The following is a 13848-nucleotide window of genomic DNA, read 5'->3' on the forward strand; positions in this document are numbered from 1 at the left end:
GTGTAATATACACACATATATATATATGCAAATCTCTACGTGGCTATTACACTTAAGATTATTTGGCAATAGATGAACAAGTTATTGTCTTAAAGACGCCATGTCTAAGATGTCGCTGTTAGCCCGCCGTACTGGCCAATGTAAAGCTGAATTAAAACTTAGTATACGTTTAGCGTGTATAATCTCGGCGACGCTACGCCAGCTATTTAGAGGAACACCTCAGACTATTTCGGCATGTGAGACATCGTGCCCGAACAGTCCTGTATTGTATGATAATGCATTCATAATTGCTCCCCTAAAAAGAGATCTATCGAGCAGCTAGTTCGAGTCCGCCAACGCGCCACATGAGCTTATGACGCAGGTTTATAATATAAATTAAATAATCGTTACTTTTAAAGAAATCTTGCTTATACTTTGAAGGGGACTACATAAAAGTGTTCCCTTTTATAACATCTAAAGTCTTAGCTATTGTTACTGTTAATTTTGTAAATAATTTTGCCTACTGGTGTGACCGTATTGCCTCTGCAAAATAACAGGAACGTAAGATCTATAGAGGGGCAAAAACAGCTTCTGCTACATGTTTCCTATAATAGACTATCAATGATGAAAATCATTTATTAATTAGCGCGTTATTCTGCGTAGGGTTTTGAAGCACATGCTTGGATCGATCGAGCCTTGTTTCAGGCCATTGCCTTACTCGAGAGGAAAACCTGTGGCAAATCAGCTCTGTCTTGAAACAGGAAAAATCAACTTACAGCGAGAAATTAATAGGCACACGAGTACTTGGTCCAGGGTAAGAACCAATTGTCTGTTCAGATCATGCACAGATAATGACCATATAGCGAGCGGCGGTTGAGACTACTGTAAGGACATCATACATCAAGAATAGCCAGGCACAGATGCTTGATAGGCCTTCGGGAGAACCTGCGAAGAATAATATAGGAATCAGAACTACGAATATTTTAGATAGAACAACTTGAAATTCAGGCGGATGATAATTCATTTGGATGAACATTTTTATATAAATATCTGTGTGTAATCAGTACTTGAAATGTATAAATCGTGTTTGGCCATCTCTGGGTACAAGCAGAAATGATTTGTTAACCATAGATGTTTTTTTATGGATTTACAAAGGTAATAACTTCAATGGGGGGTGCTCATCTAAATACGCTGGCGCTAGATATCGTCAATGACGCCTCCCGTCTAATTGAACGGGCCCTCGTCAGGTCAGTGAAGGATATAGCGAAAGGTATCGTGACTTGCACGTATGGAGATGGCATCACAGGTCTTTTACGGATCCCCCATGGAAACACGAATTGATATGCTGAACGGTTAGATTCAACATGCTGAGAGACTTGCAACCTTGAAATTGTTATTTTCTCTATTTACAAATACGGTAATTGATTTCGATTGATATATAAAATAAAAAAAAAATCTGTATATTAGTTACGTGCAGTGTCATTTAATTTGTTGGGATGCTTTTATCGAATTAGATGTTCAGACATCCTCATCGGTACCGAACAATTCAGGATGCTAAGTCGTTTTTTGAGCCGTTGAGTGTTTCGACAAGGGATTTTTCATAATATTTTCAAGCAACTTGGCAGAAATCATTAAAATTACCGAAATTAGAAAGATCGCTGAATATTGCAACTTGGTGCATAGCATTGTTACTCCACTAACATATCTTAGAACTAACTAGTTCGCATATATAACATTTTATATCGAACAAATGGTCCTTTTAAATAGTCAAATAAATAACAGCATTTGTGAGGCGCTCGAAATCGATCTTTCTGTCATTTGTGGACTATCGAAATTTAAAAAAAAAAGTAAAAAGTAGGTCATACTGAAACTAAAGAAGTCATCCAATCTTACGAAACGTCTAACAGTTGCTTTGGAACAGTTGCCTTCCTCCCCCCCCTCCTCCCTCCTCCCACGTCTTGACTTTTTTCGGTGGTGGTGATGTCGTCTGCTTGTTTCGTTGCTCTATCTGCCCACTCCTCGTTCATGTTGCCCCCCAGTGTGCGGACGGACCTCGTTGGCTTGTCTACGTGTGCCTCATACCAAATGAGTTGATGCAACGCAGCGCAAACGCGGAAGGACACCACCGAGAGCGCATGTTGGCCGACGGCTTCTGTCAATGGTTCCTCTTCGTCCTATGACAGAGGCGTCAACCAGAGGTCTGTACACTTCGTTCAAAGGGCCCTACTCCAGATATAACGCCCTCAAGGGCAAAAGCTCCCCGGAAGAAAGGACCGGGAGCTTGCCAACGGCCCTAGCCTAATAGAAGGTCAACCAGTACCACAGCGAACTTGTAATTGCCTCTTCGCAAAACCAGAGTTGCCTCGTCGTCCTGCAATCCACTTCGGAACTTCCACTCGGCCAACAGTTTCAGTGTCAGCGACTAGCATTCTCTTCCATACAACGCTGAAAGAACACTATAGCTTTATCAGAACTAGTCAAGAATGTATTGGACCCCCACTCAACAACTGATTGTTAAGATCAACCAGTGCTGTTGTTATCATAGCTCATTTTCTATTATGATGGAGAGAAGTCATTCACGATATCTAATTGAATTAATTTCTACAGTAACATACATTAAGCTTGCTAGCTATAGCGGTTAGCGGTTAGTGGAAAGAAGGAATTCAAAATAAAGATAAGTTTAAGTCTGTATATAAATCGAGCAGTTGGTTACACTTCGTTTGCAACATGGTCAACACTTATCTTTATCTTGTGTTATAATAGTTATGTTAATGCACCGAGACAAGTGGCTTACTTTCGTAACTTCTCTTTGGGATAACAACTGTGTATTACCGTCTCGAAACAGAGTTAAAAGGGTTGTTACTCCTTGCGCAAACAATAAGTACGAAATTATTATTTTTAGTAACACAAACTCGCTGCGGGCATTTGAAGGGGCTGAAGCAATCGACGATATTTTTTAAGCGAAACACAGGCGAAGAGTGACCTCTACCGACGCATGTACGCTTTGCATCATCTTCCATATCTGCTGTCTCATTGTAATCAATGTATCACAAATCTATCGACTGCACTCTATCAATCCAGTAAAATTTGTCTCTCTCTTTATCTGTGCTTGGCCATGCTATATATTAGATATTGCTTCATATACTTATACTTCCATAACATAAACCTAATCCTATCCTCAATACTATTCCCTATCATATTTGTTTTTCTTCACAGACGTTCGCATCTAACTCCTTCGTAGATTTACGCTTTCTTGCATCCATTTCCTTCTATTCGCCGCATCCAGAGTTACCCAATGGTGGCCAGTTCGAAAGACGGGCAGAACGACCGCCTGTCCGTTCAAGCCGCTAATGGGGGCAGCTGAGGCAGTGACGGTTGTCCTGGTGCTTACTTTCTCTACCGTTGTATGCTAGCTCTTCTGCTGCAGCTGCAGGCCTTCTCGTCCTTTATGATTCTGCTTCCGTCTTTTTGCTGCTTCCAAATCCTATAATAATATCATCGTCGCCCATCGGCTTCGCTTGCGTTTCGTCGTTCTTCCACCTTTACTCCAACTCGAATCCAAGCTCTGCAGCAGCAGCGGCGGCAAAAAAGCAGTCGGCTTCAGCTGGTAGTCGCTGGCTTCTTTCTTGGACAAACGCCATTCGACTGGCCGTTTCGGCTTCAATTCAGGACCCGTAGAAGTCGGGGGCCACCGCTCGCCTGTGTTTGCAGCAACCTCGGACCGCATCCCTCATGGGGGTGGTTGGGCTCTACAGGGGTATGCGGGGGATAGCATTGGAGCTTAACGGAGGCACTCATACGACCCGATCGGGCCCTTATTCGGCCCATTCTTTCTACCACTCTAATGCCTAGCGCTTCGCGTCCTTCTGCCTGCTCCCTGGGCGAGGTTCGTCTCGACTCGTCCCGCCAAGATTTCGGCATGGCAAGCTGCGGCCCTCCTCTAGCGGAGGCCCAAAGGAGAGTCTCCTTTCTCCGATCTGTCCAGAAGATGCTGCCAAGCGGAAAATATATCCCTTCGGTTTAGTTCGTCCTACTATCAGGTTGTGCAATTTCGCACTTTCTCTTGACGATGCTAAGTTCCAAGGGAGCTCAAGGCGAGGGCTGCCGGTATACTACGATGCGAAGGGTTGATCAATACCTAAACACACCGGCAAGACTTTCACCTGAATCTCTGGTTTGTCCACTTATGTGACGTCCGTATCCGAAATGTTCCTACCATCATTGCATTCACGCACTTATACAGCGACATCATCATCATTTTGGATGGTCCCTTCGTGGGGGACCAATTGCTGTTGACCGACTCCCTCTTAGCTTAGCTTCTGTTTCCCTCCGTCGTTTCTAAGAGCAATTCACGGCTACTGTGTGCTTTTCGTCCATGTATATCTCCAGCTATTGATGTGCAATAGAGACTGTGAATGTAGGTGAAAATGTCAAGTAAGCGTATGCCGCTTTGTCGTACGTTAAAAAGTGAGGTAAATTTTTATTGAGAGATATATCCCTGTTGGCATCGTTTAGCGGAAAATATAAACTGTTTGTAGTCCTTCTTTTTATCCTTAATGGGAAACAGGTCAAACAGGTTGTTAGTGAGTAATAACACTAATAAAAATTAGTACTATTTTTTAAGATAATGTGGCACAACTAACGGCATACAAAGCTGCTAGCCAAATTCATAGTACAATTAAAGGGAACCATTATTTAAACGATGTGGTGCAACGTTCATTCGAAGTTTAACACTTTGAAAGTAAAGAACTAGCGACTGTCCCGGTGCGTACGGTCTAAATTAATCAGAGAGTCGACGCCGCACTTATGTTTATTTAAATCTAAGAGTTCAGTTGCATAAAACGCTACCAAAACGAAATTATAAACATTGCTCAGGTTATGAGTTGTATAACAGTCATAATGGCCAATGCGAGACATTGTAACAATAGTAAGGCCAATCTCGTGCTATAGGCCTTATGCAATCGACTATTATTTTTGGCGGGTCGCTATTTTGGTTATGATCGTGGAAAATACCGACTTTTGCAAATTCAGTTAGCAAGACATCAGGATAAATTTTGGCTCTTACTTAACTAGGACATCCATAGCTTTTACTGCGGTTGTAACATTAACGCTCAGTTTCCAGCCGGTTTGTTTGCTCGGAATTCTAAGCTTCGAAAATACTTCCTTTTTAATCGTCTCTGTAACTGCTGGTACCCTGCTCATCCCATGAAATTAGGGAACGTTTAAACAATCAATTGCCTCCGGTCATTACACGTGTTACGCGAGTACCCCACTTGAAGACGTAAAATACCTGACGTTAAGCGGAATACCTCAAGTACGCGTAATTCGTTGAATTTTAACAGCTCATCAGACTGTGTCCTGCTATTTCATTGAACTACGTCATCTGCTTGAATAATTTTAGCCTTACTTAAAAGAGCTCATTAAATCAGAAGAGGTCCAATGTGGAAAACTGTTTCGTATATGCGTACAACCGACGTAGGCCTATTCACTCACGTGCTCGTATACATTCTCTTTGACCCGAAGCGTTGTCAAAAGTCAAGTCAGCCACGCCAAAGTGCTCAGAAAACAAGGCAAAAAGAGGCACCTGCAGAACTCTAGAGAATTTTCGAATCCGTGCGCCCTGGTTCCACTCGAAAGCCGAGTAGATGAATATACGCGCTCTATTACCTGAAGTCAAGATAGATTAGCTAGAAGATCCTAACCTACTAAAGCGCCACATTTTGAACGAAGGCCACGTCTGTTACAAGGTAGAGTATTCTTGAAAAACGAGTCTGCACTTCCAATCTCACAAAGCGAGTAATATAGTGGCCAAGCACGCCTTGGAGAGTACTTCGTCCGAGTAAGACTGCACCATAGGGAACGCAAGCTCTGGTTTCTCAAAATGAAACAGGCAAAAAGACGGCTCTCGAAAACCGACGAAAGAGAACGTAGACGCAAAAAAAATTATTTCTATCTGGCCATGTTGCTTTTGCTGCTCAAGCTGCTGGCATAGCCAGTAGCGGTACTCTTTTGGGACGCGCCGGCCCATCGTGGCGACAAGACCGAACTTGACGATATAACCTTTTCAGGACGTCTCCGTTAAAATATTCTTTTCAACACTGTAGAACTAGACATGACAAATGTAGCGGACAGCTCAAAAGAATGGATCATGCTCCGAAAAAGCCTGCATTTGGTCAGTTTAATTGATGTTTAGGCAGCGCTGCTAGATTTCTTATGTGTTTTGAGCTTTGGCATTCTGGTTGGTCTTTGATGTATTACGTTTTATTTTTAAATCAAGTAAACAAATAGTCAAAATATACATAGATTTTTTCGAGCTATCGGATCAGTCATTCAGATAATTAAGTATACGGCTATGAATCGAAAGAGCTTGTTTCAATCCGATCAAAAGACCGATTGCTATAAAGAAATAGAATGCCTATTTCTGAAATAAAAATGTTTTAAAACTATTTTTTTGTTGAAAATGTCTACTTATAGGATTTTTAGTTTCGATTACGCAGGTCACTGAACGATTTTCAGCGTCACTGTATAGGCAGAGTGTCTCAGAGGATACCTTTCTTTAAGAACTCGGAAGTTCCTTTATCAAACGCATACGAAGCATTGAAGGTCGAACTGAGCTTTTCTGTGATCCGTATATCTGATTTACGCGTTAAAATACTGCATTTCTACATAACATCCGTAAATCTTATTCAGTAGATAAAAATCGATAATTCAACCATTACCTACGGGCCTAAGCACAGGCTGGAAGTTTGTGGCTAACAAAATCGAGAGTTATTAGTTACTACCGCACAAACTATACATTCTCCAAAAGAGATATATTTGCTATATATATATATATATATATATAGAGAGAGACATAGAACGCTTTTGTTTAAATAGAGAACAAGCAAATCAGGTAGTAATATCGACTAGATAAAAACCGGCTTCCTTAATTGTCCTATACTTGTCGGACACACCCGAAAGTGGTCCGTTACTACTCCTAGCGAAACTTTAGTATATTCTTTTTATAGAATAAGTTGACGTTTTCATCAAGAAAACCCCTATAGTGTTGCTGTCGTACAAACGAACGATGGAGGCCACTGTGGCTTAAACTATGGAAACGATTGAAACACGCATATATAGAATATGTTGAAAAATTTGGAACAATTTCATAGTGTTAATACTCACAGATAGTGTATGTATAGCCAGTATCATTAAGATGCTATAATAGGAATTGGAAAAAAGCAAGGATTCAACGCCTTGTTTCGCTCATTGGAGACGCGTAGAGAAGTCGATTCTATTTGTACTTTTGGCTAATTTTTTTCATACGAAAATACACTTCAACCATTCCTAGTCCTGGGAACCTGTTTAGATATGACTGCCGGGTTTTGATAGAATATCGTTTTACAACTTAATGCTAACGTTGGCTATATTATTAAAATTAATATATTATTTAAAAAAAAATAAGGTACATAAGCATGCTTATGTGTACAGTATGTCCGATCTGCAAACCTGAAGTGTTTTAAAAAACTAAATTATCCTGCTGGTTTATTTACCATTAGAAATGAAGGGTTAACGCCGGGAAAATTAATAAGCGATTCTCACAAACATGAAAGTACGCGTTAATTGTTGTCTACAAGTTTGTTATGTGCGTGTTTTTGTCAAGCATCTTCGTATACACGGATCAAGCCTCATTTTTTCGACCCAGCACTTGCGTTCTCCACGTATATCTGGCTACAAAATATGTCGTATGCCTTTTCCGTTACGTCTTACCTACCAAGTTTTCCTCGAAGGAAAATTTCCGTTCAAGGATCTTCCTAACATGCTTGCTAGCACTCTCACGTTGTTCTTTTGTGGCCCTTAAGCATTTCCACGCACTTTTCTCCGAGTACACTGACCAGCGTTAATAGTTGGTATTATTGTATAAACATCGCATTAGTGTTTTGTCGTACACGGTTTGGGCGGGGCACCAAAACTTGGGCCCCAGCCATGCAGCACTACCAAATGCAATAAGAAAGTCAATATTCTGCTGTATAGTAAAAATAATAATCACAATTATTATTACCTATACTCCCATTCGATGTAAAGAGCGGGATCGCAATGTCTCTGTCAGCGAAGCTGGTGGCCTTGTTCTGTCCGAGCGCCATTGTTCATCCTACGCGCGGCTTTAGGCGCTCCTTTGATCGGCTTGCTGCTGGAGACGAAGCCGGAGCAAATTCGCGACTGTTTTTCTAGCAAGGGCAAAAATGGCGCATCGCCTTAGCTTCGTGCGGTCGGCCTGGTCACAGCCGCAGACGATCCTATCGCGTCCTCTGCCCTCTGTTTTCGAGTGGCAGTGGTTTGCAGGACCAAGACTCCCGTTCAAGTTTTACACAAACTGCTTGTGGGCAAGGCGCTAGTAGGATTCGATGTTGACAGACATTATAGGTACTCTAACGTGACGCTATTGCAAAGGCCGATTTTTGATCGTGTCCACAGCTACGGTCGGTTCAAGGAAAGACTAATCGTCGACACTCTAGCATACCCAAACGCTGCAGGGTCGTATCCAGGCCAATTATCTGTTATTAGCCCCCTACAAAAGCTTTGTGTTCACCTTAGACGTCTCAATTTTTTACATATGCATGCGATGATTTTTTCTGTCGTTTAAATAGGATTTTATTCGAATTTTTTCAGGCGTAAACTACATCAAGTCATGATCTGGAATTAGATTTGCGCTTAGAACAATGTTCTGGAATTGCCGAAACGTACCACTTGCATGATATAAAACTGACAGGTGTGCAGTGATACATGCTCCTTCCGTTCTTAATTTATCTTAAATAAATCTTCCGTAAAGAAATAATTTTTAAAAATGCTTGATAATAGTAACAACTGTCTGTCAAAAAGGTGTTATCAAGTTAGGGTATAAGTAGCACATCTCGATAATACTTTATGGGAAAACCTTTACTGGTAACTTAACTGAAAAAAGATCACTAATTTTCCGTTAATTGTTCATGCTTGTATCCATGCCCAGCTACAGAATATCGAAAAAATAAGCTATTCTATGGAGCACTGCGTGAACAATAGAGTGATGGAATGACTATCATACGTATGTGACTTTTCGAACACCGGCTTCACACCGTAGTTTATAAAGGTATGACAACTCACCTTCTCTCTTAGGCTTCTACCTACAAGCTTCCGCCGATTTAACTACGTGAAACGCTGGGCGTACAGAGGAAGTGCGCATGAAACCCAATGCACGCAACGATTTACACCGCAATTTTCGGCACGTCTTCATTCCGGCCTATCATCGGCATAGCTCTTAGGACCGTTAAGCTAATGAATCTTCCACAGAGCGTCAGTCGTGCGTGGCGTAACTTGGAGCATTGCCAAATCGTTGACTAGACTTGGCCATTTTTTGTTAATGTCTCATGAGACTCCGAAGCATTGATTCGAATTTCCGAAGCAATCATCTGTTTCGGGTAATAAAACAGTTCTAAAGAAATTGCTGGGAAGTCCCCGACCGCAAAAATAGAGACGTATCCTGCTATCTTAAAGCTAGACGAAAATTCACGTGTCTCTAGCAGAAAAGCGTTTATTGCTTAGAAGAAGGAATTGCGTTTTATCTACTTAGACATAGAAGGGCCTAATGAATTTTCTTTACTTTGAACACCTAAACTTGATTCCATTTCATGGTTGGATTGCAACTGTGTATCGCGCGTTCCGCTACTGTGCTTTCAGCAGATGTGGCAAAGTGTTATCAACCATCGTGACCCTGTTAATAATAAATGATTACGCAATCAGTCTCTTTCTATTCGGAAGTATTATTATGTTATTTGGAAAAGAAATCTTTGCAATAATTGAAAAAAGCCAGGGACAAATATCAACAAGAGACACGGAAGATTCGAGGGTAAGAAATAAACCTACGGAAACATTAGTGACATTAGGTTTAATACACGTGTCCCTGGAAATACTGCGATTCCATTGTAAAGGCGGCAGGAAAATTGGTATTGGTGTCTTTTTGGTTAGGCCAGGATTTCGACGTAATATTTGTGAATTGTTGATTTATGTTTAATGGGCGTAAATAGTAGCCGTTCTAGCCCTCCTTCATTTCAACAGTTGTCGGTTAGCGACTGAACGAAAAACAGTTTTTCTCTTATGTTCCGTTGATGTAAAAATAGACGAATTATAATTTAGGACAAAATTTTCCAGTGCCGTCTCCAGCATTACGTAAGTTAGCGACTACTGGATCTAGAAAAGATCTAGGTTAATGAAAAGCAAGGAAAATTATCTTGAAATCAATCCAATTCCAATCCGATTAAGGATTCAAACTCGAAACAGATGTAGTCTCAAGCTAGACCCAAGCAGTTGCTTTGTTCCTTAAAGATGAGATCGTATAAGTAGTAGTGTTTCTCTAAAGCTCAGAATACGAAGCGACAGGAGACGATTTCATAGCTTGTCTACATATTTATACATAACAAAAAAAAAAACAACCCCGGAACGCAATTCATCTAGTAACCAGTTAATGCATGCGTGACGATGATGATGACACTGCAGCCAGAAGATGCACCGTAAGAAGAACAGATCTTCGTTCGGTCACTTTCGATGAGCATTTCATTTCAGATACATAATTAAGATGCGAATTTTTTGGATTTCGTATGAATAGGCTTCTTTAGCACCTACTGAAGCAGGCAATGCAACGCTGTCCGTCACATTAAATTTGCTAAAAACATGGTATGTTTGTTAGGCTTATCCTAAGTCAAGGCGTAACAGCAAAAAAAGAAATATAACTGATATTTTTATTTACAAAGTCGTGCGAGCAAAAATTAAGCACTGTGAACCTTTTTACCACATATTTTTTTCCATAGTTGTTGTTTGTCGCGAATTTTCTATGTATATTGGTTCAATTAAAAACAAACCGATTTCGTAGATACTGGAATGATGCCGAGGCACACGACTTTTGAATGCTAGTAATCAATAACGTACAGCTTTCTAATGATCGTTCTATATATTTTGGTGCCTTCATACCTTCCAGCGTATAAGCATACGTCGTCGTTCTTTAATCAGCAACTCAACTCAACGGGGCCAGTCGTGTTTGGTTTCCATTTGTAGAAGCAAATAGGAAGAACCACAACGAATGTTTGTCGCTACGGCTGCGGTGGTTGGTTACTGTATTATTTACGGGTACGACCGCTACGAATGAGACAGCGCTGTGTTCCTATTTTGCTGGTAGAACAATTGTTATTATTTATATTAGGAGGTAGTGATAAAAAAAACATCAAAATCAGAGCTCTGGAAAAAATCGTTACCAAGAACATATCATTAACAATCATCTGTGGGTTCAATTACTGTAGTGAGTATAGTAAAAAAAAAAAAAAAAAATAAAAAAATAAAAAAATAAAAAACAAACATGCCATAATGAGTCATTCAAAAACGAAACTTTTCCGTTAGAAGAACTTCAACTGTTATGAAATTCTCTTATGAAAAAGAAGTGACCGATGCCTTGAGAAAGTACTCCGTTAATCTTTTGTTGAACGACTATCGACCGGCGTAACATAGCAACTTGGATTTGTTGAAAGATCATGATATTGTTTAAAGAACAAATGACGTAATTTGTGGCGTTTATAATATAAGATATGCGTACCACAGTAAGTGTTAAATAAATTGGTCCACTGCTGCTATTGGACCCCACTGTTATAGATATAAGCTGCAACGACAAATTACCCGGTTTTAAGTACTGCGACGTTTAGAAAGAGAATGAATAATACGTGACCCTCAAAGTTTACGTCACTTATTTGATCCACTATCTCGATTATTACACACCCACTAATTATTGCGCTTTGTCTTTGTTTTTTTTTTCTTCGCGAACTAACATCCGCTATACCGAAAGGTATTATGTTTTTATGAAACGGTGCCTTTATTTCGCAAATAAATTCATGTTCCAAGCAAGACAACCCAATATGTTGTTCGTGAGGAATATGTCGCTAAGTGGGTCATTCTTGTGTCAATGCAGACTATAAAGTAATGCAGAATCCTGTTCGAGTTCGACAGACTTTCCGCCTCCATTATATTGGAAGTAAACAAATTTCCGGCATCGAATAATGTTTACTAGCTCGAGTATAACGCGTACATCCCGGTGATCGAGATAGGCCGTAAGAGCAAGGGTGTTTCGAGGGTGGTTTGGCCTTTCACCAATCCAGATGTCAGGACGTTCAGTGAAGATACAGTAAACATTGGCCATTATACTGACTCGAAGAGCTGAAGAATTTCAATCCATTTATGCATCCATTCGCGTGTACCTTATCGTTTTTCGCAGGCTTCGTTTAGCATATTTTACATTAGTGTTAATAAGACCATTTTATAGCGGTGAATCGTCGAGATTTATTTTATACTGGATACAGACTGTGCTTAAGGTTATATATCGACGTTTACTTTATCTAACATTATTAGATATTGATATGAATTCCTTCTCCTTGAGGTTTTCGGGAAATTCTTGAGGTACATATTAGGGACCGCATATGCTCTAATGAATCAGTATATTGATTTGGCTTTATTAGGAGACTGTGTTAAGGTAGAACATGGCTGATCTCTCAGGTGCGATATTGATGTGAAGAATTTTGGCACAGAGCCTCATATAGATCCGTGATGTTCAGCTGGGTTGTCGCCGTTCGTGATAATATTCCACGTAAACTTCAAAATAAAATTTTCAGTCCGCTAAAGCAAAGTGCGATTTCTAAAAATATTGATTACTTTGTCTCAGTTGTATAGTCGTCAGTGAGTCATGGCTACCCGGAACAGTAATGCCGATGCCGTTATGATTCTGAGAAGAAAAGTCAAGATTACACAAGGCCGATAGTCTCGGTTGAATCGTGCATTCTTACGTGAACCGCCACGTTTACGCGAAAAGGTATAAGTTCCATGAGAAACAAGACGCAGCTCGATTCATTAATATTTTACTATTTGCTACCTCCATCGGTTTTCAGTCATTCTTCGATTCTCTTTCTGAAGGGGTACTCCCGAGTTCAACGATACAATAGCAGCAAAGGTGCATATGTGAATCGCATGTCTCAGTCAAGCATTTGCCTTAAACCGACAAGTGTTTATTGTGGCTACCTTGTATCAGGGGCAGCCCGGCATAGAGCCAATATCAGTAACTTGCTTGTTGCTTGTATTATAAGAAAATAGAAATAACAGTAGCTTTCTTATGTGTGTGTGCTTTATTTGTATTAGAAAGGAAGAACAAGCTTATTGCGCTATTTGATTGCATTTGGGTTGAATAAGGGTATGCAGACGTCCAGGCTGATGTATCAAACGGTTTAAGAAAAAGGCTTAGGAAAAACTGGCCACTTTTCGGATAATCAATTGTACATCGAAATCTATTCAACACATCGGATAAAAGGTCGCAAGAAAAAAAAAGTCTAACAAAACTTGTATACATATTTTTTTCCATAAAATGCTTTGCGGAAATGCTTCTCAGTTGACAATCATAGCCATACCACGATAAAGAAAAAAGAAAGATTTTTAATTTATTTATGCTTTCATGTGTTTCATAAATAGATTTTATTGGAAATATTTTTGTGACCTGTCGCAGTCTCTGATGAGAAACGCACAGCAAACGATCGTTGCGTTAAACCTTCAAATGAAAACCGATTTTGCAATACACGCCTGCTCGAGCGAGCCAATATTACGAATAATGTAGTTTTCGTAAATAAAAACAAAATAAAATAAAAATGAATTTATATATACACGCCACGAAAGTGTGATTTGTTTTTTTACAAAAAAAAAAACTAGCGATTGCGCTTAAGTTTTGCATAAGGCCACAATTCACCATCTCACCGTGGCCGTGGCCGCCGCCGCCGCTGCTGCTGCCATAAAACGTGGCGAGGAGAAGGACAAGAAGGAAAAAACTGGACGGAG

General features: G+C 40.2%; 1 long non-coding RNA gene across 1 annotated transcript; it reads right to left on the minus strand.

Annotated features, from left to right (window-relative positions):
- Positions 1–574: 574 nt before the first annotated feature.
- Positions 575–8166, minus strand: LOC111268952 (uncharacterized). Its single transcript, XR_002685479.1, has 2 exons — positions 8021–8166; positions 575–924 (listed from the first exon to the last, which is right to left on the minus strand). It is a non-coding gene; the product is annotated as an uncharacterized LOC111268952 (long non-coding RNA).
- Between the last annotated feature and the right edge of the window lie 5682 nt (positions 8167–13848).

This window comes from Varroa jacobsoni, unplaced genomic scaffold, assembly GCF_002532875.2.
Source record: "Varroa jacobsoni isolate VJ856 unplaced genomic scaffold, vjacob_1.0 scaffold_1337, whole genome shotgun sequence".
Lineage (NCBI taxonomy): Eukaryota > Metazoa > Arthropoda > Arachnida > Mesostigmata > Varroidae > Varroa > Varroa jacobsoni.